This window comes from Moschus berezovskii, chromosome 4 (genome assembly GCF_049115385.1).
Source record: "Moschus berezovskii isolate FMDL1 chromosome 4, NW_MosBer_1.0, whole genome shotgun sequence".
Lineage (NCBI taxonomy): Eukaryota > Metazoa > Chordata > Mammalia > Artiodactyla > Moschidae > Moschus > Moschus berezovskii.
Genome location: NC_142463.1, coordinates 119722134 through 119749399, shown reverse-complemented (window position 1 = coordinate 119749399; position 27266 = coordinate 119722134). Strand labels below are relative to the sequence as shown.

At 38.9% G+C, this 27266-nt stretch overlaps 1 pseudogene; it reads left to right on the top strand.

Moving 5' to 3' along the window:
- The window catches only part of LOC148778245 (protein CFDP2-like), an 81302-nt pseudogene that overhangs the window by 5837 nt on the left and 48199 nt on the right, over positions 1-27266 (top strand).

Sequence of the window (27266 nt, the reverse complement as noted above, 5' to 3'; positions counted from 1 at the left end):
AGACACTCAAACATAGTTCTGTCTCAGTCTCTGTGGGGTCCCTGGGTCCTGGTGCACACAAGGTTTCAGTTTAGTTCAGTTCAGTCGCTCAGTCGTGTCCGACTCTTTGCGACCCCATGAATCAGAGCATGCCAGGCCTCCCTGTCCATCACCAACTCCCGGAGTTCACTCAAACTCATGTCCATTGAGTCGGTGATGACATCCAGCCATCTCATTCTCTGTCATCCCCATCTCCTCCCACCCCCAATCCCTCCTAGCATCACACTCTTTTCCAGTGAGTCAACTCGTCGCATGAGGTGGCCAAAGTATTGGAGTTTCAGCTTTAGCATCAGTCCTTCCAGTGAACACCCAGGACTGATCTCCTTTAGAATGGACTGGTTGGATCTCCTTGCAGTCCAAGGGACTCTCAAGAGTCTTCTCCAACACCACAGTTCAAAAGCATCAATTCTTCGGCCATCAGCTTTCTTCACAGTCCAACTCTCGCTTGAGCCCTATTAGCATCCCTGGCGCGAATGGCTTTTTATTCTAAATGTGAATTCACCCCTCCTACCATCTTGCTGGGGCTTCTCCTTTGCCCTTGGACATGGGGTATCTCCTCACAGGTGCTCCAGCACCTACTATCATCCTGAGGTTTCTCTGACCTCTAGTGTGAGTTAACCAATCTCATCACATGGACCACAGCCTTGTCTAACTCAATGAAACTATGAGCCATGCCATGTAGGGTCACCTAAGACAGATGCGTCATGGTGGAGAGTTCTGACAAAACGTGGTCCACAGGAGAAGGGAATGGCAAAACAGTTCAGTACTCTTGCCCTGAGAAACCCATGAACAGTATGAAAAGGCAAAAAGATAGGACACTGAAAGATGAACTCCCCAGGTCAGTAGGTGCCCCGAAAGCTACTGGAGATCAGTGGAGAAATAACTCCAGAAAGAAGAGACGGAGTCAAAGCAAAAACAACACGCAGCTAGTTATGAAAGAAAGGTCGCATGTTGTAAAAAGCAATATTGCATTGGAACCTGGAATTTTAGGTCCATGCATCAAGGATAATTGGAAGTGGTCAAACAGGAGACGGCAAGAGTGAACATCGACATTTTAGGAATCAGCCAACTAAAATGAACTGAAATGAGTGAATTTAACTCAGATGATCAATATAACTACTAGTGTGGGCAAGAATCCCTTAGAAGAAATGGAGTAGCCATTATAGTCAGCAAAAGAATCTGAAATGCAGTACCTGGATGCAATCTCAAAAACGACAGAATGATCTTTGTTCATTTCCAAGGCAAACCATTCAATATCACGGTAATCCAAGCCTATGCCCTGACCAGTAATACTGAAGAAGCTGAAATTGAACGGTTCTGTAAAGACCTACAAGACCTTTTAGAGCTAACACCCAAAAACAGATATCCTTATCATTATAGGGGACTGGAATGCAAAAGTAGGAAGTCAAGAAACACCCGGGGTAACAGGCAAATTTGCCCTTGGAGCACGGAATGAAGCAGGGCAAAGGCTAATAGAGTTTTGCCAAGAGAATGCACTGGTCATAGCAAACACCCTCTTCCAACAACACAAGAGAAGACTCTACACTTGGACATCAGCAGATGGTCAACATCGAAATCAGATTGATTATATTCTTTGCAGCCAAAGATAGAGAAGCTCTATACAGTCAATAAAAACAAGACTGTGGCTCAGACCATGATCTCCTTATTGCCAAATTCAGGCGTAAAATGAAGAAAGTAGGAAAAGCACCAGGTCATTCAGGTATGACCTAAATCAAATCCTTTTAATTATATAATGGAAGTGAAAAATAGATTTAAGGGACTTGATCTGATGGACAGAGTGTCTGATGAACTATGGATGGAGGTTCGGAACATTGTACAGCAGACAGCGATCAAGACCATCCTCAAAAAAAAAGAATTGCAAAAAAGCAAAATGGCTATCTGAGGAGGCCTTACAAATAGCTGTGAAAAAAAGAAGAGGAAAGCAAAGGAGAAAAGGAAAGATATAAGCATCTGAATGCAGAGTTCCAAAGAATATCAAGGAGAGATAAGAAAACCTTCCTCAGTGATCAGCACAAAGAAATGAGGGGAAAAAACAGAATGGGAAAGACTAGAGATCTCTTCAAGAAAATTTGAGATACCAAGGGAATATTTCATGCAAAGATGGGCTCGATAAAGGACAGAAATGGTATGGACCAAACAGAAGTGGAAGATATTAAGAAGAGGTGGCAAGAATACACAGAACTGTACAAAAAAGATCTTCACAACCGAGAAGATCACGATGTTGTGATCACTCAGCTAGAGCCAGACTTCCTGGAATGTGAAGTTAAGTGGGTCTTAGGAAACATCACTATGAACAAAGCTAGTGGAGTTGACTGCAGCCATGAAATTAAAAGATGCTTACTATTTGGAAGGAAAGTTATGACCAACCTAGACAGAGTATTAAAAAGCAGAGACATTACTTTTCCAACAAAGGTCCATCTAGTCAAGGCTCTGGTTTCTCCAGTGGTCACGTATGGATGAGAGAGTTGGACTATAAAGAAAGCTGAGTGTCAGAGAATTGATGCTTTTGAATTGTGGTGTTGGAGAAGACTTTCCAGAGTCCATTGGACTGCATGGAGATTCAACCAGTCCATAATAGAGGAGATCAGTCCTGGGTGTTCATTGAAAGGACTGATGTTGAAGCTGAAATTTCAATACTTTAGAAACCTGATGTGAAGAACTGACTCATTTGAAAAGACCCTGATGCTGGGAAAGATAGAAGGCAGGAGGAGAAGGGGACGACAGAGGATGAGACGGTTGGATGGCATCATCAACTCAATGGACATGAGTCTGAGTAAACTCTGGGAGTTAGTGATGGACAGGGAGGCCTGGCGTGCTGCAGTCCATGGGGTCGCAGAGTGAGACACGACTGAGCAACTGAACTGAACTGAAGGCTGATCAGCCAAGCTTGAACCTATGCTTCAGGAACACCCACAATCATGCTGCATTGCTGGTCTGTTGAGGGATACATTGGTTCCAGCTCCTGACACAGGATGTTACAGTGTCAAGTCCACCAATACTGTGCCCCAACCTTGACTTGTGATTTATGATAGCCCCAAGCTTGATGTTTCCATGCCTATCTTCATTTGAAGGTGAATTCCACATGATCTCAATCTTTCCTGAGCAAAAGTTGCTCAGCTCTCAATTAGAATCTCTATCAGGTGTTTTGTCCATCCCCTAACAGTGTTATTAGAAATTTTAAGCCTAGAGAAAAGTTGAAATTTAGTTCAATATATCAATATTTTCTAACAAGTGCTTTTTTAGGCAGTTGTGTTGTTGTTCTTTAGTTGCTAAGCCCTGTCTGACTCTTTTGAGACCCCATGGACTGTAGCCCACCAGGGTCCTCTGTCCATGGGATTCTCCAGGCAAAACTACTGGAGTGGGCTGCCATTTCTTCCTTCAGGGACTCTTCCCAGCCCAGGGATCAACTGAACCCATGTCTCCTGCATTGGTATGTGGGTTCTTTACCATTGAACCACCAAGGAAGCCCTCTTTTTAGGCAGAACTCAGAGCATATATTTGCACACCAGTTGCAAAGAAGACCAGAAAATATATATATTTTGCCTTGTCTTGGTAAGGTAGTGATAAAATATTGGACCTTTCTCAAAACAAGTGTCAAAGTTTATAGCCAGAGAGAAAAACATGACACCTACTTACTACAATTCTGAAGATTTGCTCAGAAAAGAAGGGGCATGTTATGTTATTATGTGTGTTGTGTGGGGAGTGTTGCCTAATAAATTTACTCAAAAAGTTAATATGCATACAATGGTAAAACTTTTAGTAATGGTAAAATATTTAATAATACTTGGGAAAACAGCCATTTTTATTGCCAGGTAATATTATTTTGTTGTTCAGTTGTGTCTAACTCTTTGCAACCCCATGCACTGCAGCATGCCATGCTTTCCTGTTCTTCACCATCCCGAGTTTGCTCAAACTCATGTCCATTGAGTCAGTGATGCCATCTAACTTTCTTACCCTCTGTCCCCTTCTCCTCCTGCCTTCAATTTTTCCCAGCATCAGGTTCTTTTCCAATGAGGGTCATATTGTAACTAAATCTGAACATCTAGTATGGCTTCTATTTCTTTTTATTCTATTTCTCTTTTAACTTTTTAAATTATAAAATTATGATAACACATTTGCAAAGGTCTTGGCAAGTACAGAACAAAGTTGTACATAATTCCACTATATATTACAATTATTTTTCAAGTAAATAAATTAAGATTTTTAGCAGGAGTTCCAATATCAAGCTCTCAAAAAAGAATGAATACAGAGAAAAGTAGGATAGAGTAGACCTGAAAATCACCATTATTCAATTCAACATAATTAATATTTATACAATTTTCACACAAGAGTAGTATATAAATTCTATTCAAGTTCCCATACACTATAACCTAGGAGACACTGGAACATATCCAAGGACACAAAACAAGATGCAAAATTTTCATGGTCTGTTGAAATCATACAGAGTCTGTTCTTTTATCACTATGGAATTATGTTAGAAATCAATATCAAAAGATATTTCAAAATAACCCACATGTTTTCAAGTGCAATGTGACATCTACCAAGAGAGATCTTTGACTTTGGCTTCTGCTTCTTTTTTAAGGCAAGATAATTATGCTCTACTTTAGGAAATTCTCTGTACAATGTTTCAGGATTCATTGTTCTAAACCTTTCAGCAGCATTTGTTATTGTCCTATGTTGCTTAGTGCTTATTTTCCCTATAAGTCTGGAAACATCATCAAGGCACAAAGCCTACTGATTATCTGTGCAATTACCATATCTGTGATTGTTGTTTCTTTATAAATTTATTACAGTTTATAAATTTATTACCTGCTCTACCTCAGTAAAATTGTACAGAGAGGCTACAAATAGAATGATAATAGTTTGGATAGAAAGAGGCAAAGAGACTCTGAAGATGAAAGATATTTTTTTGAGTGAATGCAGGAGACGTAAGAAATGCAGGTTTGATTCCTGGGTTGGGAAGATCCCTTGGAGGAGGGCATAGCAATCCACTCCAGTATTTGTGCCTGCAGAATTGCTTGGACAGAGGAGCCGGGTGGGCTGCTCTCCACTGGATCACAAAGTCAGACACAACTGAAGCAACTGAGTATGCACGCAAGCACTCGTGAGAATGTTTTGCTTGTTTGGCTTATAATATACGGAAATGGGGGCAGGAGGAAGGGTTCTCCCTTGAAGATCATCAAATGTATCATGCCCATTCTTTTTCTGATGAGGAAAATGAATTGCAAAGGGGTTAGATTACTTTTTCAAAACCAATCTTAGCAGCATGAAACCAGAAATCAAATTTCTAAGTTCTCATTTTATAAATATGTTTCTAGTACATAATGCTGCTCTCTAATTCACACTGTATGAGGCCGTAAAGTTTTTCTGATATTTTATCTAAATATGGAATCAAGTATGTTACTTAACCAGAAGATGGCATCAACAGGGCAGATGGAGAAAGAGCCTCAAACAAATGCAGAAAGATTTAAAATATCTTAGGAATCGTGTTGACAATTTCTCCCAAGCAAGAATTCTAGCTGTAGCATCCGTTATGCATTTGAACACACATAGCCTACTCTGGGATCTTCCTGAATGTATTGTCTTTCACATTTAATCCCTGCAAGTTTTAACTTCACTTGTTAAGCAAGGAATAATAATATTCACCCTGGTCACTTAATCTATACTTGTGAATTTTCTTAAAAAAAAAAAAAAAGTCTGACTAATGTAAATACAATCCAGAATAACTACAGAGAGATGTTTTTGAGGTCCTCATCATACAAAAATGTGACTGCAAGAAAAATCTCTGAATATGTCTAGAAGCCTACTCATCATTAATTTCAATTCCATGAAAACACTGCTTTAAATAAATTTGTATGTATATGTCCTTCCAAACTCAGTCCTAGGAATGGGGCTTTTGTTCACTCTAGAGCATATGTCTACTCTCCATCACTTAGATTTTCTGATTTGTTCCTTTGCTGTAAATGCACAAGATCCCAAGTATAGATGTTTCTTCTCTGTTCTTGAAGAAGACTTACAGGAGAGTTTCAAAGAAGTGGGAAACGGTATATATTCTTGACCTGAAATGGTTGTTGAGTAATCCAGTAAACTCTGTATGTTTGATTGTGGCATTGCCAGAAAATTTCTGCAACTTATTATAAAGTCCATTTGTGTGGATGAGACAGTTGATGCTGTGAGAGCATCACTGACTATCTCACTGTTGCTAAGTAGGGGAACGAGGATCAGAGCTTCCGTTTGTCACATTCCAGCCTCTTCTCTTTTCAGGGAATCACACAGTTCTAAAAAGGAAAGAGCAAAACCAAGGCTAACAGCCAACTGCGAGAAGAAATAGAGTTCTAACATTTTATAAGACTACTTAAGTTCTGTAGTTAAAAAGGAAAAAGAGATGAAGAAGTAATTTTATGGAGTTTAGGAAAAGAGGAAACAGTTTATAGATCTCTTAGCTTGAGGACTTGAAGAGTTGTTAGTAAGTTTTATTGTTTTAATTTGAGAATGAATCAGCAGCGCTTTGGGCAGCCCAGCTGTCACCATCAGCAAGAGAACAACACAAGATCAGATTCAGCAGAGAATTCGGGAAAAAAGAGTGTTTTATTCCTTTTCTCTTGCTAAGTCCCCTTTTGCTTCCCTGTATCCTACACACTTCAGTCCCCTGGAAGGGTTATATTTTTAAGGGATAAGGGACTGACTCTGTAAATTGACTCTAGGCACTACTTGAAGCTATAAGAACAAAGTTGCTTTACTAGCTATACCCTTTGCTGTTAATTTTGACTGCTTTTATCATTGGAATAGATATTATTTCAGATCATAATAACTTAATGACCTCTGATATAGACAAACACAAACAGTAAAATGGGTTGTTCTCCTCCTGTTTTTTCATTTTATTATTTCCCTTTATTGTTAAATAATGTTTTGCCACATTACAGAGTGTTGTCACATTAGAGTTTCCAGATATTGCATGGAAAGTACTAAAACATATTTGTTGTTTTTCTGAAATTCAAATTTAACAGTGACCTACATTTTACGTGGTAATGCTCTCTTATATCCATTTTCTCACTTGAGGTCCAGAACAATTTTTAATGTGGAATTATTGTAATTTTCAAATGAACAAACTGATATTCAAGCCCTTTTCCAAAGTTCTTCTAGTGTTTGGCTCTACGGTGGTGCATATTATCACTATCTATATAAGTCTGGAATGGTTCAGCAGAACAGGGGTGAGAGACAGAGAGAGAATAATGAATATAATGAATAAGTAGAAGAAATCTCAGATATTGGACATCTTAGCAGTAGGTATGGGATGAACATTCCAAAGAAACATGTTAAGAATGGATTTGATTTAGGTGAGATTAATAATAGAGGCATCCTTTTTGTGAGCAGTCATGATGGCAGGAATTCCCTAATGGGAGCAGTCAAAGGAAGCCTAGGTGTTTAGAGAAACTGATCAGAGTACAGTGGATAGCTGCAGATAGAGGGAGAAAAAGAGGTCAGTGCCTAAGACAGTGATGGCACAGATTGAAGAACATCTGTGCTGGGTTTAAGAGGATCAAGGAAGAGAGAGGACAGCTATTCACGGAAAAAAGAACAATAAGGGAAGTTTGATTTTCTCTTTTTAACAAAACCTCCAACTAGATTTAAAAATTAAAGTTAAAAAAATACAAAATAGAGAAAAATTAACACACATTTATTTGTGCTCTTCAGAGAAAGAAGACCCAGAAGATACATACCTATATATAATCATATAATCTATTAATATATTTATATAAGAAAAAGTATTTATTATAACGATTTGGCTCACATGATTATGGAAGTTAACAAGTCTTAAGATCTGTAGTCAGCAAGCTGGAGGCCCAGGAGAACTGATTTTATAGTTCCAAACCAAGTCTGAGTATGAAAGTAGGAGAATACCCATGTCACAGCTTGAAGAAGGCAGAAAGATACGATTCTTTCTTACTTTGTCCTTAATGTGCTTCTGGTGTTCAACTGATTAGATGTGGCCCACCCACACCAAGAAGGGAAATCTATTCAGTCTACTGCATTAAATGTTAATCTCATCTAGAAACACCCTCATAGGCCAACCCAGAATAATGTTTGAACAAATATTTGGACATCCTTTGACCCAGTCAACTTGACATGTAAAATTACATTAAACTGACTTGACATTTCTTCAAAGAAGACATACAGATGGCTAACAAACACATGAAAAGATGCTCAACATCACTCATCATTTGAGAAATGCAAATCAAAACCACAGAGAGGTACCATTTCATGCCAGTCAGAATAGCTACTATCCAAAAGTCTACAAGCAATAAATACTGGAGAGGGTGTGGAGAAAAAGGAACCCTCTTACACTGTTGGTGGAAATGCAAAGTAGTACAACCACTATGGAGAACAGTGTGGAGATCCCTTAAAAAACTGGAAATAGAACTGCCATTCAGTTCAGTTCAGTTCAGTCGCTTAGTCGTGTCCGACTCTTTGCAACCCCATGAATCACAGCAAGCCAGGCCTCCCTGTCCATCACCAACTCCAGGAGTTCATTCAAACTCATGTCCATCGAGTTGGTGATGCCATCCAGCCATCTCATCCTCTCGTCCCCATCTCCTCCCACCCCCAATCCCTCCCAGCATCAGACTCTTTTCCAGTGAGTCAACTCGAAGCATGAGGTGGCCAAAGTATTGGAGTTTCAGTTTTATCATCAGTCCTTCCAATGAACACCCAGGACTGATCTCCTCTAGAATGGACTGGTTGGATCTCCTTGCAGTACAAGGGACTCTCAAGAGTCTTCTCCAACACCACAGTTCAAAAGAATCATATCTTTGGCGATCAGCTTTCTTCACAGTCCAACTCTCATATCGATACATGACCACGGGAAAAACCATAGCCCTGACAAGATGATCTTTGTTGGCAAAGTAATGTCTCTGCTTTTTAATATGCTATCTAGGTTGGTCATATCTTTCCTTCCAAAGAGTAAGCGTCTTTTAATTTCCTGGCTGCAGTCATCATCTGCAGTGATTTTGGAGGCCAAAAATATAAAGTCTGACACTGTTTCCACTGTTTCCCCATCTATTTCCCATGAAGTGATGGGACCAGATGCCATGATCTTCGTTTTCTGAATGTTGAGCTTCAAGCCAACCTTTTCACTCTCCTCTTTCACTTTCATCAAGAGGCCTCTTCACTTTCTGCCATAAGAGTGGTGTCATCTGCATATCTGAGGTTATTGATATTTCTCCCAGCAATCTTGATTCCAGCTTGTGCTTCTTCCAGCCCAGTATTCCTCATGATGTACTCTGCATATAAGTTAAATAAGTAGGGTGACAATATACAGCCTTGACGCATTCCTTTTCCTATTTGGAACCAGTCGGTTGTTCCATGTCCAGTTCTAACTGTTGCTTCCTGACCTGCATACAAGTTTCTCAAGAGGCAGGTCAGGTGGTCTGGGATTCCCATCTCTTTCAGAATGTTCCACAGTTTATTGTGATCCACACAGTCAAAGGCTTTGGCATAGTCAATGAAGCAGAAATAGATGTTTTTCTGGAACTCTCTTGCTTTCTCCATGATCCAGCGGATGTTGGCAATTTGATCTCTGGTGCCTCTGCCTTTTCTAAAACCTGCTTGAACATCTGGAAGTTCACAGTTCACATATTGCTGAAGCCTGGCTTGGAAAATTTTGAGCATGACTTTACTAGCTTGTGAGATGAGTGCAATTGTGTGGTAGTTTGAGCATTCTTTGGCATTCCATTTCTTTGGGATTGGAATGAAGACTGACCATTTCCAGTCCTGTGGCCATTGCTGAGTTTTCCAAATTTGCTGGCATATTGAGGGCAGCACTTTCACAGCATCATCTTTCAGGATTTGAAATAGCTCAATTGGAATTCCATCACCTCCACTAGCTTTGTTAGTAGTGATGCTCTCTAAGGCCCACTTAACTTCACATTCCAAGATGTCTGGTTCCAGGTGAGTGATCACGCCATCGTGATTATCTTCATCGTGAAGATCTTTTTTGTACAGTTCTTCTGTGTATTCTTGCCACCTCTTCTTAATATCTTCTGCTTCTCTTAGGTCCATACCATTTCTGTCCTTTATCGAGCCCATCTTTGCATGAAATGTTCCCTTGATATCTCTAATTTTCTTGAAATGATCTCTTGCTTTTCCTATTCTGTTGTTTTCCTCTATTTCTTTGCATTGATCACTGAGGAAGGCTTTCTTATCTCTCCTTGGTATTCTTTGGAATTCTGCATTTAGATGCTTATATCTTTCCTTTTCTCCTTTGTGTTTTGCTTCTCTTCTTTTCACAGCTATTTGTAAGGCCTCCTCAGACAGCCATTTTGCTTTTTTGCATTTCTTTTCCATGGGGATGGTCTTGGTCCCTGTCTCCTGTACAATGTTACGACCTCTGTCCGGAGTTCATCAGGCACTCTATCTATCAGATCTAGTCCCTTAAATCTATTTCTAACTTCCACTATATAATCATAAGGGATTTCATTTAGGTCATATCTGAATGGTCTAGTGGTTTTCCCTACTTTCTTCAATTTAAGTCTGAATTTGGCAATAAGGAGTTCATGATCTGAGCCACAGTCAGCTCCTGGTCTTGTTTTTGCTAACTGTATAGAGCTTCTACATCTTTGGCTGCAAAGATTATAATCAATCTGATTTCAGTGTTGACCATCTGGTGATGTCCATGTGTAGAGTCTTCTCTTGTGTTGTTGGAAGAGGATGTTTGCTATGACCAGTGCATTCTCTACGACCCAGCAATCGCACTCCTGGGCATACACACCGAGGAAACCAGAATTGAAAGAGACACATGTACTCCAATGTTCATTGCCGAACTGTTTATAATAGCCAGGACATGGAAGCAACCTAGATGTCCATCTGCAGACAAATGGATAAGAAAGCTGTGGTACATATACACAATGTAGTATTACTCAGCCATTAAAAAGAATACATTTGAATCAGTTCTAATGAGGTGGATGAAACTGGAGCCTATTATACAGAGTGAAGTAAGCCAGAAAGAAAAACACCAATACATTATATTAGTGTATATATATGGAATTTAGAAAGATGATAACGTTAACCCTGTATACGAGATAGCAAAAGAGACACAGATGTATAGAACAGTCTTTTGGACTCTGTGGGAGAGGGCAAGGGTGGGATGATTTGAGAGAATGGCATTGATACATGTATATTATCATATGTGAAATGAATCGCCAGTCCAGGTTTGATGCATGATACAGGATGCTCGGGACTGGTGCACTGGGATGACCCTGAGGGTTGGGATGGGGAGGGAGGTGGGAAGGGGTTTCAAGATGGGGAACACATGTACACCCAGGGCAGATTCATGTCAATGTATGGCAAAACCAATACAATAATGTAAAGTAATTAGCTTCCTAGATAGCATATTAAAAAGCAGAGACATTATTTTGCCAACCAAGGTCCATCTAGTCAAGGCTATGGTTTATCCCGTGGTCATGTATGGATGTGAGAGTTGGACTGTGAAGACAGCTGATCACCAAAGAATTGATGCTTTTGAACTGTGGTGTTGGAGAAGACTCTTGAGAGTCCCTTGGGCTGCAAGGAGATCCAACCAGTCCATTTTAAAGGAGATCAATCCTGGGTGTTCATTGGAAGGACTGATGCTAAAACTGAAACTCCAATCCTTTGGCCTCCTCATGCGATGAGTTGACTCACTGGAAAAGACTCTGATGCTGGGAGGGATTGTGGGTGGGAGGAGATGGGGACGACAGAGAATGAGATGGCTGTATGGCATCAGTGACTCTATGGTCATGAGTTTGAATGAACTCTGGGAGTTGGTGATGGACAGGGAGGCCTGGCTTGCTGTGATTCATGGGGTCGCAAAGAGTCAGACATGATTGAGCGACTGAATTGAACTGAATTAGCCTCCAATTAAAATAAATAAATAAAGATAAATAAATAAACTGACTTGAAATGGCCACTTTTCTTTTTTTAAATTTCACTTTATTTTTTCCTATTATTTTTCAAATTCTTTTCCCATTTAGGTTATTACAGACTAAGAAGAATCCCCTATGCTATACAGCACGGCCTTGTTGGTTATATATTTTAAATATAGCAGTGCATACATGTCAAATTCAAACTCCTAATCTATCCCTCCCCCTACCCTTTATTCTTGATAACCATAAATTCATTCTCTAAGTCTTCGAGTCTGTTTCTGTTTTGTAGATAAGTTCATTTGTATCTTTTATTTTATTTTTTAATTTTAATTGGAGGCTAATTACTTTACAATACTGTATTGGTTTTGCCATACACTGACATGAACTGCCCCAGGTGTACATGTGTTCCCCATCTTGAACACCCTCCCACCTCCTTTCAATGCCATTCTCCCAAATCATCCCACCCTCAACGATAACCTTGTATTTGAGACAGCAAAAGAGACACAGATGTATAGAACAGTCTTCTCTTTTTTTTAACATTCTGCATATAAGGGATATCATAATATTTGTCTTTTTCTGGCTGATTTACTTCATGCACTGTGATAATCTCTAGGTTTATCCATGTTGCTGCAAATAGCATTATTTCATCTTTTTACAGCTGAGTAATATTTTGAACTGTGGTGTTGGAGAAGACTCTTGAGAGTCCCTTATACTGTAAGGAGATCCAGCCAGTCCGTTCTAAAGGAGATCAGTCCTGGGTGTTCATTGGAAGAACTGATGCTAAAGCTGAAACTCCAATACTTTGGCCACCTCATGCGACGAGTTGACTCACTGGAAAAGACTGATGCTGGGAAAGGTTGGGGGCGGGAGGAGAAGGGGACGACGGAGAATGAGATGGCTGGATGGCATCACCGACTCTGTGGACATGAGTTTGAGTGAACTCCGGGAGTTGGTGATGGACAGGGAGGCCTGGCGTGCTGTGATTCATGGGGTCACGGAGAGTCGGACACGACTGAACGACAGAACTAACTGCTGCTGCTGCTACTGCTGCTGCTAAGTCACTTCAATCGTGTCCGACTCTGTGTGACCCCATAGACGGAAGCCCACCAGGCCCCCCCTTCCCTGGGATTCTCTGAACTAACTAACTAATTAATATACCATTGTATATATGTACGACATTTTAACCATTTACCTGCTGATAGATATTTTTGTTCCTTCCACGTCTTGACTACTGTAAACAGATCTGCAATGAACACTGGGGTGTATTTATCCTTTCAAACCATGTTTTTCTCTGACTATATGCCCAGGAGCGGGATTGCCAGGCCAGGGATTTAAACTCAGAGGAAACTATTTCAACCACATAAACATAAACTTTCCATATCTTAAAAAATTATAAACAAATTTGAGAATCAGTTGTTAAATGAAAGCAATTGCAATACATATACCAAAGCATAGGTTGTCTTTATTACAAGAATTTACAGAACATTAGGAAAAAAGCAGGTATCTCAATAGAAAGAAAAGGGGAGGGAAAGGACAAACAGAGTTAATTTATAGGAAAATAAATATAACGCCTGTTAACATACTTAAATATAATAGCAATCAATGAAATATGAGTTAAAAGTTTTCACTTGTTAATTTGGCAAAGTTCAATAGAATAATTATTAGTGCTAGTGAGAGTGTAGTGTCCATTTGTGGCAATTAATTTTGTACAATCTGTTGAATTAGCAGTTTGTCATTTTACAGAGGCTCAAAAATTCATAATTTGTGATCTAGAAATTATTTCTAAGAGGAAAATTATCAATTAAAATTTAAATTTGTGTAAAAGATATTAACAGAATATTTATAGAAGTATTTAAAATAAATAACCTAGGTATCTTACAGTATGGGATCAACTAAGTCAGTCAATTGCATCTAGAGAAGAGAGTATAAGACAACTCTTAAATGTTGTATTTTGGTGAATATTTACTGAATGGGAAAATTTTCCAGAGTTCCAGTGGGAAAAAAAAGAGAAAAAAATGATATTTTTGAGATAGAAATTACAATTAAAAGACCCACACTAAAACAATATTGAGTTTATGAACCATTTGAATATTCCCTCACATATTCTATAGGCTCCTTTGTATATTAATTTTGGTAATCATATATTTAATAATTTGAAATAAATTCTTTAATAAAGTACAACAGGTATACTTAAAAGTGAACAAATAAAAAATGAACACTTCAGTGAAATTTTACAGACTTGAACATTCTCTTACAATCAACCCCAGGATCAATACATAGCAAAAAATTAGCACTTACCTGGTAGCTGTCCTGACTTCTATCACAACTGCTTACTTTTACCTGATTTTGAACTTTCTGTAAATAGAACATACAGTATTGTGGTATTATGTATGGCTCCCTTTGCTCAGTTTTATGGTTGTGAATTTCCTTCTTCTTGTGTGTAGCAGTATTTTGTTTGTTTTTTCATTATTGTATAATGTTCCATTGAATAAATGTACCACTACTAAATTTATACAAATATACCAATATTAATTTATGTTTTATTTCTGGTAGAAATTTGGGTTACATATTTCTATGTGTTAGGTGGATGAACATAAATATGCAATTCTGTTTGTCATATATTAATATCTTGTAGTAGGAGGATATTATTCTAATCATACATGAAATATAATAGTGTGTTTAGTTTTATTAGTTACTCCCAAGCTGTTTTCCAAAGTGATTGGACCAACTTATGGAAATCTCTATGGTGTATGAGATTTCTAGTTGTTCCACATTTCAGCATTCCCAGATTTTTTTTTTTTTTAATTAAAGCCTTTCTGCTGTGGATTGAGTTCATCGTGATTTTAATTTGCATTTCTGTGATGTTTACTGAGATCAAGTGATTTTTCAAATACTATTAAGTGTTTGGATATTATTTGTTGAAACTCTGTACTTCCATTGATTAATAGGAGTCTTTTACTTATATGGGTTATGAGTCTTATTCTGAGATTATCTATGAGCCTCCACTATGGCTCAGTAGTAAAGAATTCGCCTGCAATGCGAGAGATGTGGTAGATACGGATTTCATCCCTGAGTCAGGAAGGTACCCTGGAAGAGGAAATGGCAACATACTCCAGTATTCTAGCCAGGAAAATACCATGGACAGAGAAGCCTGGTGGGCGACAGTGCACGGGGTCGCAGAGTCAGACATTACTGAGCACACCACATGGCATAGCACATGGCAGATTTCTTCTTCTGATAGGTTGTTTCCCTCTTCACTCTGTTAGCACATTACCGACTGCAGCATTTTTGGAGAAACAAATGCCCGTGGCTGTAATAAATATCCAATTAATAGTGTGTTAATGGTATCTCTCTTTTTAAAAAATGTAATAAGAACTCTTAACATGAGACCTACCCTCTTAATAAACCTTTAAGTATACAGTACAGCATTGTTGGGCTTCCCTTGTGGCTCAGCTGGTAAAGAATCTGCCCACAAGGCGGGAGAACTGGGTTCAACCCTGGGTTGGGAAGATCCCCTAGAAAAGGGAAAAACTACCCACTCCAGTATTCTGGCCTGGAGAGTTCACAGCATTGCTAACTATTAGCACTATAGGCAGATCTCTAGAATGTATTCATATTATGTTGTTCAGTCATTCAGTCATGTCCAACTCTTTGTGATCCCATGGATTGCAGCACACCAGGGTTCCCTGTACTTCAACATCTCCTGGAATTTGCTCAAACTCATGTCCATTGAGTCAGTGATGCCATCCAACCATCTCTTTCTCTGTCATTCCCTTCTCCTCCTGCCTTCAGTATTTCCCAGTATCAGGATCTTTTCTAATGAGTCAGCTCTTTGCCTCAGGTGGCCAAGTATTGGAGCTTCAGCATCAGTCCTTCCAAGGAATATTCAGGATTGATTTCCTTTAGGATTAACTGGTTTGATCTCATTGCAGTCCAAGTATCTCTTAAGAGTCTTCTCCAACACCACAGTTCAAAATCATCAGTCCTTCAGTGCTCAGCCTCCTTTATGGTCCAACTCTCACATCCATACATGACTACTGGAAAAGCAATACCTTTGACTATATGGATCCTTGTCGGCAAAGTAGTGTCTCTGCTTTTTAATATGCTGTCTAAGTTTGTCATTCAAAGCTTTTCCTTCAAAGAGCAAGTGTCTAGAACAAATAATTTCACAATTTGTATGGAAATACAAAAAACCTCAAATAGGCAAAGCAATCTTGAGAAAGAAGAATGGAACTAGGGGAATTAACCTGCCGGACTTCAGGCTCTACTACAAAGCCACAGTCATCAATAGAGTATGGTACTGGCATAAAGACAGAAATATAGATCAATGGAACAAAATAGAAAGCCCAGAGATAAATCCATGCACCTATGGACACCTTATCTTTGACAAAGGAGGCAAGAATACTCAATGGAGAAAAGACAATCTCTTTAACAAGTGGTGCTGGGAAAACTGGTCAACCACTTGTAAAAGAATGAAACTAGAATACTCCCTAACACCATACACAAAAATGAACTCAAAATGGATTAAAGATCTAAATGTAAGACCAGAAACTATAAAACTCCTAGAGGAGAACATAGGCAAAACACTCTCCGACATAAATCACAGCAAGATCCTCCATGACCCACCGCCCAGATTATTGGAAATAAAAGCAAGAATAAACAAATGGGACTTAATTAAAATTAAAAGCTTCTACACAGCAAAGGAAACTATAAGCAAGGTGAAAAGACAGCCTTCAGAATGGGAGAAAATAATAGCAAGTGAAGCAACTGACAAAGGATTAATCTCAAAAATATACAAGCAACTTCTGCAGGTCAATTCCAGAAAAAAAAAACGACCCAAGCAAAAAATGGACCAAAGAACTAAACAGACATTTCTCCAAAGAAGACATAAAGATGGCTAACAAACACATGAAAAGATGCTCAACATCACTCATCATCAGAGAAATGCAAATCAAAACCACAGTGAGGTACCATTTCACGCCAGTCAGAATGGCTGCTATCCAAAAGTCTACAAGCAATAAATGCTGGAGAGGTGTGGAGAAAAGGGAACCCTCTTATACTGTTGGTGGGAATGCAAAGTAGTACAGCCACTATGGAGATCAGTGTGGAGATTCCTTAAAAAACTGGAAATAGAACTGCCATACGACCCAGCAATCGCACTCCTGGGCATACACACCGAGGAAACCAGAATTGAAAGAGACACGTGTACTCCAATGTTCATTGCCAAACTGTTTATAATAGCCAGGACATGGAAGCAACCTAGATGTCCATCTGCAGACGAATGGATAAGAAAGCTGTGGTACATATACGCAATGTAGTATTACTCAGCCATTAAAAATAATACATTTGTAAGTTCTAATGAGGTGGATGAAACTGGAACCTATTATACAGAGTGAAGTAAGCCAGAAAGAAAAACACCAATACAGTATATTAATGCATATATATGGAATTTAGAAAGATGATAATGATAACCCTGTATCAGTTCAGTTCAGTTCAGTTCAGTCGCTCAGTCGTGTCCGACTCTTTGCAACCCCATGAATCAACCAGTCCATTCTAAAGGAGATCAATCCTGGGTGTTCATTGGAAGGACTGATGCTAAAGCTGAAACTCCAATAACCCTGTATACAAGACAGCAAAAGAGACACAGATGTATAGAACAGTCTTTTGGACTCTGTGGGAGAGGGCGAGGGTGGGATGATTTGAGAGAATGGCTTTGGAACAGGTAAATTATCATATGTGAAATGAATCGCCAGTCCACTTTCGACTCATGATACAGGATGCTTGGGGCTGGTGTACTGGGATGAACCAGAGGGATGGGATGGGAAGGGAGATGGGAGGGGGGTTCAAGATGGGGAACACATGTACACCCGGGGCAGATTCATGTCAATGTATGGCAAAACCAATACAATAATGTAAAGTAATTAGCCTCCAATTAAAATAAATAAATAAACAAAAAACAAAGAGCTGCTACTGCTACTGCTGCTGCTGCTAAGTCACTTCAGTCGTGGCCGACTCTGTGTGACCCCATAGATGAAGCCCACCCGGCTCCCCTGTCCCTGGGATTCTCCAGGCAAGAACACTGGAGTGGGTTGCCATTTTCTTCTCCAATGTGTGAAAGTGAAGTCGCTCAGTCATGTCCGACCCTTAGCGACCCCACGGACTGCAGCCTACCAGGTTCCTCCATCCATGGGATTTTCTAGGCAAGAGTACTGGATTGGCTTAATTTCATGGTTGCAGCCACCATCTGTAGTGATTTTTGAGCCCCAAAAAGTAAAGTCTGTCACTGTTCCCATTGTTTTCCCATCTATTTGCTGTGAAGTGATGTGACTGGATGCCATGATCTTAGTTTTGTGATCTGAGTTTTAAGCCAAATTTTTCACTCTCCTTTTTTACCTTCATCAAGAGGCTCTTTAGTTCCTCTTCACCTTCTGCCCTAAGAGTGTTGCATGGGCATATCTGAGGTTGTTGATATTTCTCCTGGCAATCTTGATTCCAGCTTGTGCTTCATCCAGTCCATCATTTTGCATGCCATAAGTTAAATAAGGGTGACAAATATACAGCCTTGGCATACTCCTTTCCCAACAAGAAACTTTATACCTTTTGAACAACAATTCCCCATTTCTCCCACTCCTACTTCTGACAATCACTAGTCTACTCTGCTTCTTTGAGTCTGACTATTTTAGACACCTCATGTAAGTGGAATCATGCAATATTTGTTCTATGACCTGGTTTCTCAACTGGAAAAAATCTGCCTGCTGATACAGGAGATGCAACAGATGTGGGCTTGTTCCTTGGGGTGGGACGACCCCTTGGAACAGGAAATGGCAACTTACTCCAGTATACTTGCCTGGAAAATTTCATGGACAGAGGAGGCTGATGGGCTATACTCCATGGGGTCACAAAAAGTCAGACATGACTGAGCACCCATGCTCACACATGGCTTATTTTACCTAGCATAATGCCTTCAAGGTCCATCCATTTTCCTGCACACAGCAGATTTTTTTCTTTTCAGAGGCTGAATAATATTCTGTATACATATACCACAGTTTATCCATTCATCCATCAGTGGACATGTTTCAGCTATTTTGAATAATGCTACAATGAACATGAGAGTGCAGATATTTCTTTCAGGCAGTGATTTCATCTCCTTTAGCTGTATACCTAGAAATGGAGTTGCTAGAATATATGGTAATTCAATTTTTAGTATTTTGAGGAGTCTTCATATTATTTCTCATTGTGACAGTCATTTTGCATTTTCACAACAGAGTGCAAGGGTTTCAATTTTTTCACCTCCTCACCAACACTCGTGTCTTGTTTTTTGTTAACGACCATCTTAACAAGCGTGACCTGATATCTCATTGTACTTTTGGTTTGCATTTCTCTGCTGACTAGTGATGCTGAGCACTTTTTCATTTACCTGTGTCCATTATGATGTTTTCTTTGGAGAAATATCTATTCAATTTCCTTGACGGTTCCTTGAAAATCAGGTTATTTATTTATTTTACTATTGTGTAATAATAGTTCCTTATATACTTTGGATATTAGATAACTATAAGAAATATGGTTCATACTTTTTTTTTTCTTTTTCATTTTCACTCTTCTGATTGTTTCCCTTGCTGTGTGGGAACTTTTGGCTTGATGTAATCCCATTTGTCTTTTTTTGGTTTTGGTTCTTGTGCTTTTAGTCTCATCACCAAGGATAGTAATTAAACAGTATGGTACTGACATAAAAACAGACTTATAGACTAATGGAATAGAATAGAGAGCCTAGAAATAAACCCACGCATATATGATATCAACTACACCAAAGCATGTGCTGATATCATGCATGCATGTTATCAACTAATCTTTGATGAGCATGCCAAGAATACACAATGGGGAGAGAATAGTCCCTTCAACAAATGAAGTTAGAAAGATTGTATGTATTCATATACACAAGAATTTAATTGGACCATTATTTTACATTGAACAATGAAATCAACTCAAAATGAATTAAAGATTTAGATATAAAATCAGAAACTGTAAATTTCTGAGAAGAAAACAAAGGGGGATGGCTCATGGCATTAGTCTAGGAAATAGTGCCTTTTGCTCACATACATTCTTCATTTAATGTAATCTACGTTTTAGTTTCTTCCTTTACAATAATGTTTTATGTACTTTTCAAAGAAAATCTTCATCTGCCCTAAAGTCACAAAGATATCTTCATGTTATCTTCAAATAGCTTTTTTGTTTTTGGTTTTTAGATTTATAGTTAATCTAGAATTTTGCTTACACTAAGCCATGAAATTAAAAGACGCTTGCTCCTTGGAAGGAAAGTTATGACCAATCTTGATAGTATATTAAAAAGCAGAGACATTACTTTGCCAACCAAGGTCCGTCTAGTCAAGGCAATGGTTTTTCCCGTGGTCATGTATGGATGTGAGAGTTGGACTGTGAAGAAAGCTGATCGCCGAAGAATGGATGCTTTTGAACTGTGGTGTTGGAGAAGACTTTTGAGAGTCCCTTATACTGCAAGGAGATCCAACCAGTCCATTCTAAAGGAGATCAATCCTGGATGTTCATTGGAGGGACTGATGTTAAAGCTGAAACTGCAATACTTTGGCCACCTCATGTGACGAGTTGACTCACTGGAAAAGACTCTGATGCTGGGAAAGGTTGGGGGCGGGAGGAGAAGGGGACGACGGAGGATGAGATGGCTGGATGGCATCACCGACTCTGTGGACATGAGTTTGAGTGTACTCCAGGAGTTGGTGATGGACAGGGAGGCCTGGCGTGCTGTGATTCATGGGGTCGCAGAGAGTCGGACACAACTGAGCGACTGAACTAAACTGAAGTGAACTGAAGAGGTGAAGGTCAACATTCCTTTTTGAGTGTTATGTTTATTCAATAAAATATGTACAATTTACATGAGATTTTTCTGTCTCTATTTCACTGCGATAATATTTTTACAAATAAAAATCCCATATGACTACAAAATGTGTTTTATTGTTTTTAGAATTTCTATTTTGTTTGACTAGATTGTTCATTTTTCTACCTATCAATAGTGTTTTAATTCTATTAATTTTTTAGGTCTGATATCAGACAAAGTAAGAACTCTGAACTTTCTTATTTTTCCTCAACATTATCTAGATACTCTTAGATTTTGCATTTTCACTTGTCATTCTATTAAAAATCTACTGGGAATATGATTGAGGTTAATATGGTACAGAACTTTCCAATAGTGAATTGTCCAATTCAGTAGCATAATATTTTCCTCAACTTATTTACATCTTCCTTCATACCAATCAAGAATGTTTTGTAGTTTTTTATCTCTTTATCTTGTGCTTATTTTCCTAAATTCAGTTCAGCTCACTCAGTTGTGTCTGATTCTTTGTGACCCCATGGACTTCACTGTCCAGTGTTCCACATTCCAGGCTTCTTTGCCCATCACGAAATCTCAGAGCATAGTCAAACTCAAGTCCATTGAGTCAGTGATGACATCGAACCATCGCATCCTCTTCCATTCCCTTCTCCTCCTGCCTTCAATATTTATTCTCAGCATCAGGGCCTTTTCCAATGAGTCAGTTCTTTGCATCAGGTAGCCAAATTATTGAAGTTTCAGCTTTGGCATCAATCCTTCCAATGAATATTTAGGACTGATTTCCTTTAGAATTGACTAGTTGGGTCTCCTTGCAGTACAAGGGACTTGAAAGAGTCTTCTGCAACACCACAATTCAAAAGCAATTACTTTGCCAACAAAGGTCCATCTAGTCAAGGCTATGGTTTTTCCAGTGGTTATATATGGATGTGAGAGTTGGACTATAAAGAAAGCTGAGCGCAGAAGAATTGATGCTTTTGAATTGTGGTGTTGGAGAAGACTCTTGAGAGTCCCTTGGACTGCAAAGAGATCTAACCAGTCCACCCTAAAGGAGATCAGTCCTGAAGGTTCATTGGAAGGATTGATGTTGAAGCTGAAACTCCAATACTTTGGCCACCTGATATGAAGAACTGACTCATTGGCGAAGACCCTGATGCTGGGAAAGATTGAAGGTGGGAGGAGAAGGGGACTACAGAGGATGAGATGGCTGGATGACATCACTGACTTAATGGACATGAGTTTGAGTAAACTCCAGGAATGGATGATGGACAGAGAGGCCTGGTGTGTTGCAGTCCCTGGGGTTACAAAGAGTCAGAGATGACTGAGTGGCTGAGCTGAACTGAACAGCATTCGTTATAGTCCAACTCTCACATCCATAGATGACTACTGGAGAAACCATAGCCTTGACTAGATGGACATTTGTTGGCAAAGTAATGTCTCTGCTTTTTAATATGTTGTCTAGGTTAGTCATAGCTTTTCTTCCAAGGAGCAAGCGTCTTTTAATTTCATGGCTGCCGTCACCATATGCAGTGATTTTGGAGCTCCCCCCAAAATAAAGTCTGTCATTGTTTCCATTGTTTCCCAATCTATTTTCCATAAAGTGATGGGACTGATCTTAGATTTTTGGATGTTGAGTTTTAAGACAACTTTTTCACTCTCATCTTTTACCTTTATCAAGAGGCTCTTTAGATCCTTTCATTTTCTGCCGTAAGGGTGATGTTATCTGCATATCTAAGGTTATTGATATTTCTCCTAGAAATCTTGATTCCAGTTTGTGCTTCATCCAGCCCACTATTTTGCATGATGTATTCTGCATATAAGCAGGGTGACAAAATACAACCCGGACATAATCCTTTCCCAACTTGGAACCAGTTTGTTATCCTATGTCCAGTTCTAATTGTTGTTTCTTGACCTGCATATAGATTTCTCTAGAGGCAGGAAAGGTGGTCTGGTATTCCCATCTCTTTATAAATTTTCCAGTTTGTTGTTATCTACACAGACAAAGGCTTTGGTGTAGTCAATGAACCAGAAGTAGATGTTTTTCTGGAACTTTCTTGCTTTTTTGATGATCCAACAGATGCTGTCAATTTGATTTCTGGTTCTGTCTTTTCTAAATCTATCTTGAACATCTGGAAGTTCTCAGTTCACATACTGTTGAAGCCTGGCTTGGAGAATTTTAAGCATTACCTTGCTAGTGTGTAAGATGAGTGCAATTGTGTGGTAATTTGAACATTCTTTGGCATTGCCCTTCTTTGGGATTGAAATGAAAACTGACATTTTCCAGTCCTGTGGCCCCTGCTGAGTTTTCCAAATTTGCTGGCATATTGAGTGCAGCACTTTCACAGCATCATCTTTTAGGGTTCGAAATAGCTCAACTGGAATTCCATCACCTCCACTAACTTTGTTCATGGTGATGCTTCCTAAGGCCCACTTGACTCCACTGGAGAGGAGAATGGCAAACCACTTCAGTATTCTTGCCTTGAGAACCCCATGAACAGTATGAAAAGATTATGCTTACTTTGTTTAAAAGATTTGAGAGAATTTTCCATCTTTACATTCTTGTGAATATTTTTCTATATTTACATATTTTAGGAATATTTCTATATAGAAGGACAAATGTTTTCAGGAGAGAAAAATAAGATTGCCAGTTTTTCTTTCTTAAAATGTTTGAAAATATTAAACATTGAATCAATTTGGGCCTTGTATGTTTCATTTTGGGCTATGTTTTATTTGCATGATTATATTAATAACTGAAGATTTTCCAAATTGTTTACCTCTGTTTTGTCAACCTAAAATGTTGTGATTTTTTAATAGGAACTTTTAACATATGTAATGCTTCTTTCTTTTTCATGTCTGTAGGCTCTTTAGTGATGTTTTCTTTTTCACTTCTGATATTAATAACCTATGATTTTTCTAGCTTGAATTGATTTTGTTTTTTTTTTAAATATTTTGTCCAATAACCAACCTTTGTCTTTCTTCTTTTCTTATAGCAGTTTTTTATTTTATTAATCTCTGATCATATCTTTTCCTTCCTTCTATTTTCTTTGGCATTAATTTGATATTCATTTTCTAAGTTTTTGAGGTAGAAAATTTTTCATTGATTTTCAGCCTTTCTCACTTTCTTTGATATATAAATTTCAAGCTATAAACTTTTTTAAAGCACTGTTTACCTGAAGTGTAGAAATTTTAGCTTACATTTTAGATTCACTATAATCAGATAAAATTGTCTGAATAAGTTCATTTTTATGAAACATGCCAAACTTTATTTTATGCCCCAGTATGTGTATGATAAATTATGGTACCATAATATTTCATGTGAAGTTGAAAAGAATGTATATTTTACAGTTGTTGGATATAGTGTTTTAAATGTATCTATTAGGTCAAGCTTTTTAATTGTATTATTAAAATAATCTGTATACTTCATGTACTTTTTCTGTTACTTGCTGAGACCTGAGTTAAAGACTCACTCTACAGTTGTAAATTTGTCTATCTCCCTTTAAATCTGATAATTTTGTTTCATATTTAGAAACATGAATTTATAATTATATCTTCCTGATGCATTGACAATCTTATCATTATGTCTCTTTTTATCTCTATTAATGCTTCTTGACTAAAAGCTATTCTTTCTTATGATAGTAAAGCTGAATCAGCTTATTTCATTTAAAAATTAGACACAAAAATGAATATAGTCCGATTCTTTGTGACCCCATGGACTATAGCCCACCAGGCTCATCCATCCATGGGATTCTCCAGGCAAGAATACTGGAGAGGGTTGCCATTTCCTTCTCCAGGGGATCTTCCCAACCCAGGGATTGATCCCAGGTCTCCCGCATTTCAGGCAGATGCTTTAACCTCTGAGCCACCAGGGAAGTCCACAGTTCAAACTACTGCAAATTACACTCTTTTCACATGTGAGCAAAGCAATGCTCAAAATTCTCCAGGCCAGCCTTTAACAATATGTGGATGGAGAACTTCCAGATGTTCAAGCTGGATTCAGAAAAGGCAGAGGAACCAGAGATCAAATTGCCAACATCTATTGGATCATTGAAAAAGCAATAGAATTCCAGAAAAACACCTACTTCTACCTCATTGACTATGCCAAAACCTTTGTCTGTGTGGATCACAACAAACTGTGGAAAATTCATAAAGAGATGGGAATACCAGACCACCTTATCTGCCTCCTGAGAAACGTGTATGCAGGTCAAGAAGCAGCAGTTAGAACCAGACCTGGAACAACAGACTTGTTCTAAATTGGGAAAGAAGTATGTCAAGGCTGTATATTGTAACCCTGCTTATTCTATAAAGAGTACATCATGGGAATTGGTGGACTAGATGAAGCACAAGCTGGAATCAAGGTTGCCAGGAGAAACATCAATAATTTCAGATATACAAAAGACACCACCCTTATGGCAGAAAGCCAAGAGCCTTTTGATGAAGGTGAAAGAGGAAAGTGAAAAAGTTGTTTTAAAATTCAGCATTCAAAAAAAGAAGATCATGGTATCTCTTCCCATCACTTCATGGCAAATAGATGAGGAAATAATGGAAACAGTGACAGACTTCATTTTTGGGAGCTCTAAAATCACTGCAGGTGGTGACTGAAGACATGAAATTAAAAGACAGTTGCTCCTTGAAAGAAAAGCCATAACAAATCTAGACAGCATATTAAAAAGCAGAGAAATCTGTTTTGCTGTCAAAGGTTTGTCTAGTCAAAGCTATGGTTTTTCCAGTAGTCGTGTATGGGTGTGAGAGTTGGACCACAAAGAAAAATTGATTTTCAACTGTGGTGTTGGAGAAGACTCTTGAGTTTCTTTTCAATATTCCTTGAATATTCATTGGAAGGACTGATGCTGAAGCTGAAACTCCAGTACTTTGGCCACCTGATGTGTAGAGCTGATTCATTAGGAAAGACCCTAGTGCTGGGAAAGACTGAAGGCAGGAGGAGAAGGGGATGACAGAACATGAGATGGTTGGATAGCATCACCAACCTGATGGACATGAGTTTGAGCAAGCTCCAGGAGATGGTGAAGGACAATGATGCCTGGCATGTTGCAGTCCATGGGGTCACAAAGAGTTTGACACGACTGCTACTGCTACTGCTAAGTCACTTCAGTCGTGTCCAACTCTGTGTGACCCCATAGACAGCAGCCCACCAGGCTCCCCCATCCCTGGGATTCTCCAGGCAAGAACACTGGAGTGGGTTGCCATTTCCTTCTCCAATATGTGAAAGTGAAAAGTGAAAGTGAAGTCGCTCAGTCGTGTCCGACCCTTAGCGACCCCACGGACTGCAGCCTACCACGCTCCTCCATCCATGGGATTTTCTAGGCAAGAGTACTGGGGTGGCTTGCCATTAGGAACACAAATTTGTGATCAGTACCAAGATGATATTCTAATTAAGAATAGAATCCCTTTTATTCTCAATGTGTTAGATTTGTCCCTCCTCACCCCAAAATGTTCACTATCAACTATATTTGCTGACAGAACATTTTCACTCATATAAATTATTTTGTTAATCAGAGAAGAATGTGTGAGCCTGAGATTCAAATTTTGAAATAAAATGTTTACTCTGAAAAGCCAAACTTGTCCATAGAATCACAGTAGCAGTTGGACAGTGGCAGTTGGACTCATCCTGTGCAGAGTCCAGTTGATTCTGGAAGTTCTACGCTGTGTCATTCCCAAGGTAATGTGGTAATACACATTCTGCATTCTGTACCAAGTGCCACTTTGCAAGCTGAGAGGTTCATATATGGTGGCAAGGGAGAAGGGCTCAGCTTCAACTTCTTCAAAATGGGAAACCTGAACTGTTGTTTTGGAGGTAGGTTCCCACTGATCCTCTGAAGGATGTTCCTTCAAATGGGCTGGTTAACTTTTACTGATGAATTTTCCTCATTTTTTTTTTCATCACTCTAATGTACAGTTATAAGTGTTTTGTAGTTTTGTTTTATTTCTTAAATTATGTTTTGATTCTCCTGTCAGCTGGCTGCCTTAAATATCTTCCTAAATTTTCAGTTTCCCTGGAGCTGGGGGCAGCTTGGATGCTTGAGGGCAATCCTGCTTGAGGTGCCCCTCCTTTCCACAGTAATAACAAGCCCATCCCTTTTTACCTGGGTCCCTCAGGTAACAGCATTTTTCTCAGGCTGTTTAAGAACAGTTCTCACAGCCATTGTGAGGGCTTCCTCCTGTTCCTTTGTCTTTTTTTCTTTTCTTCATATTTCCTACCATAATAGACTGAGCCAGTTGTAACAGATTATCTAAAGACTGATTTGGTCCATATGCCCATTTTAATAGCTTATGGTGGATATCTGGAGCCGACTGAGTGAGAAATTTATCCTTTAAGATCACTTTTCCCTCTTCACTTTCAGGATCAACTGCAGTGAATCTGCAAAGGGCTCCTCTCAGTTTATCTAGGAATTTACCAGGAGCTTCCTTCTCCTCCTGTTCTATGTTTGCCA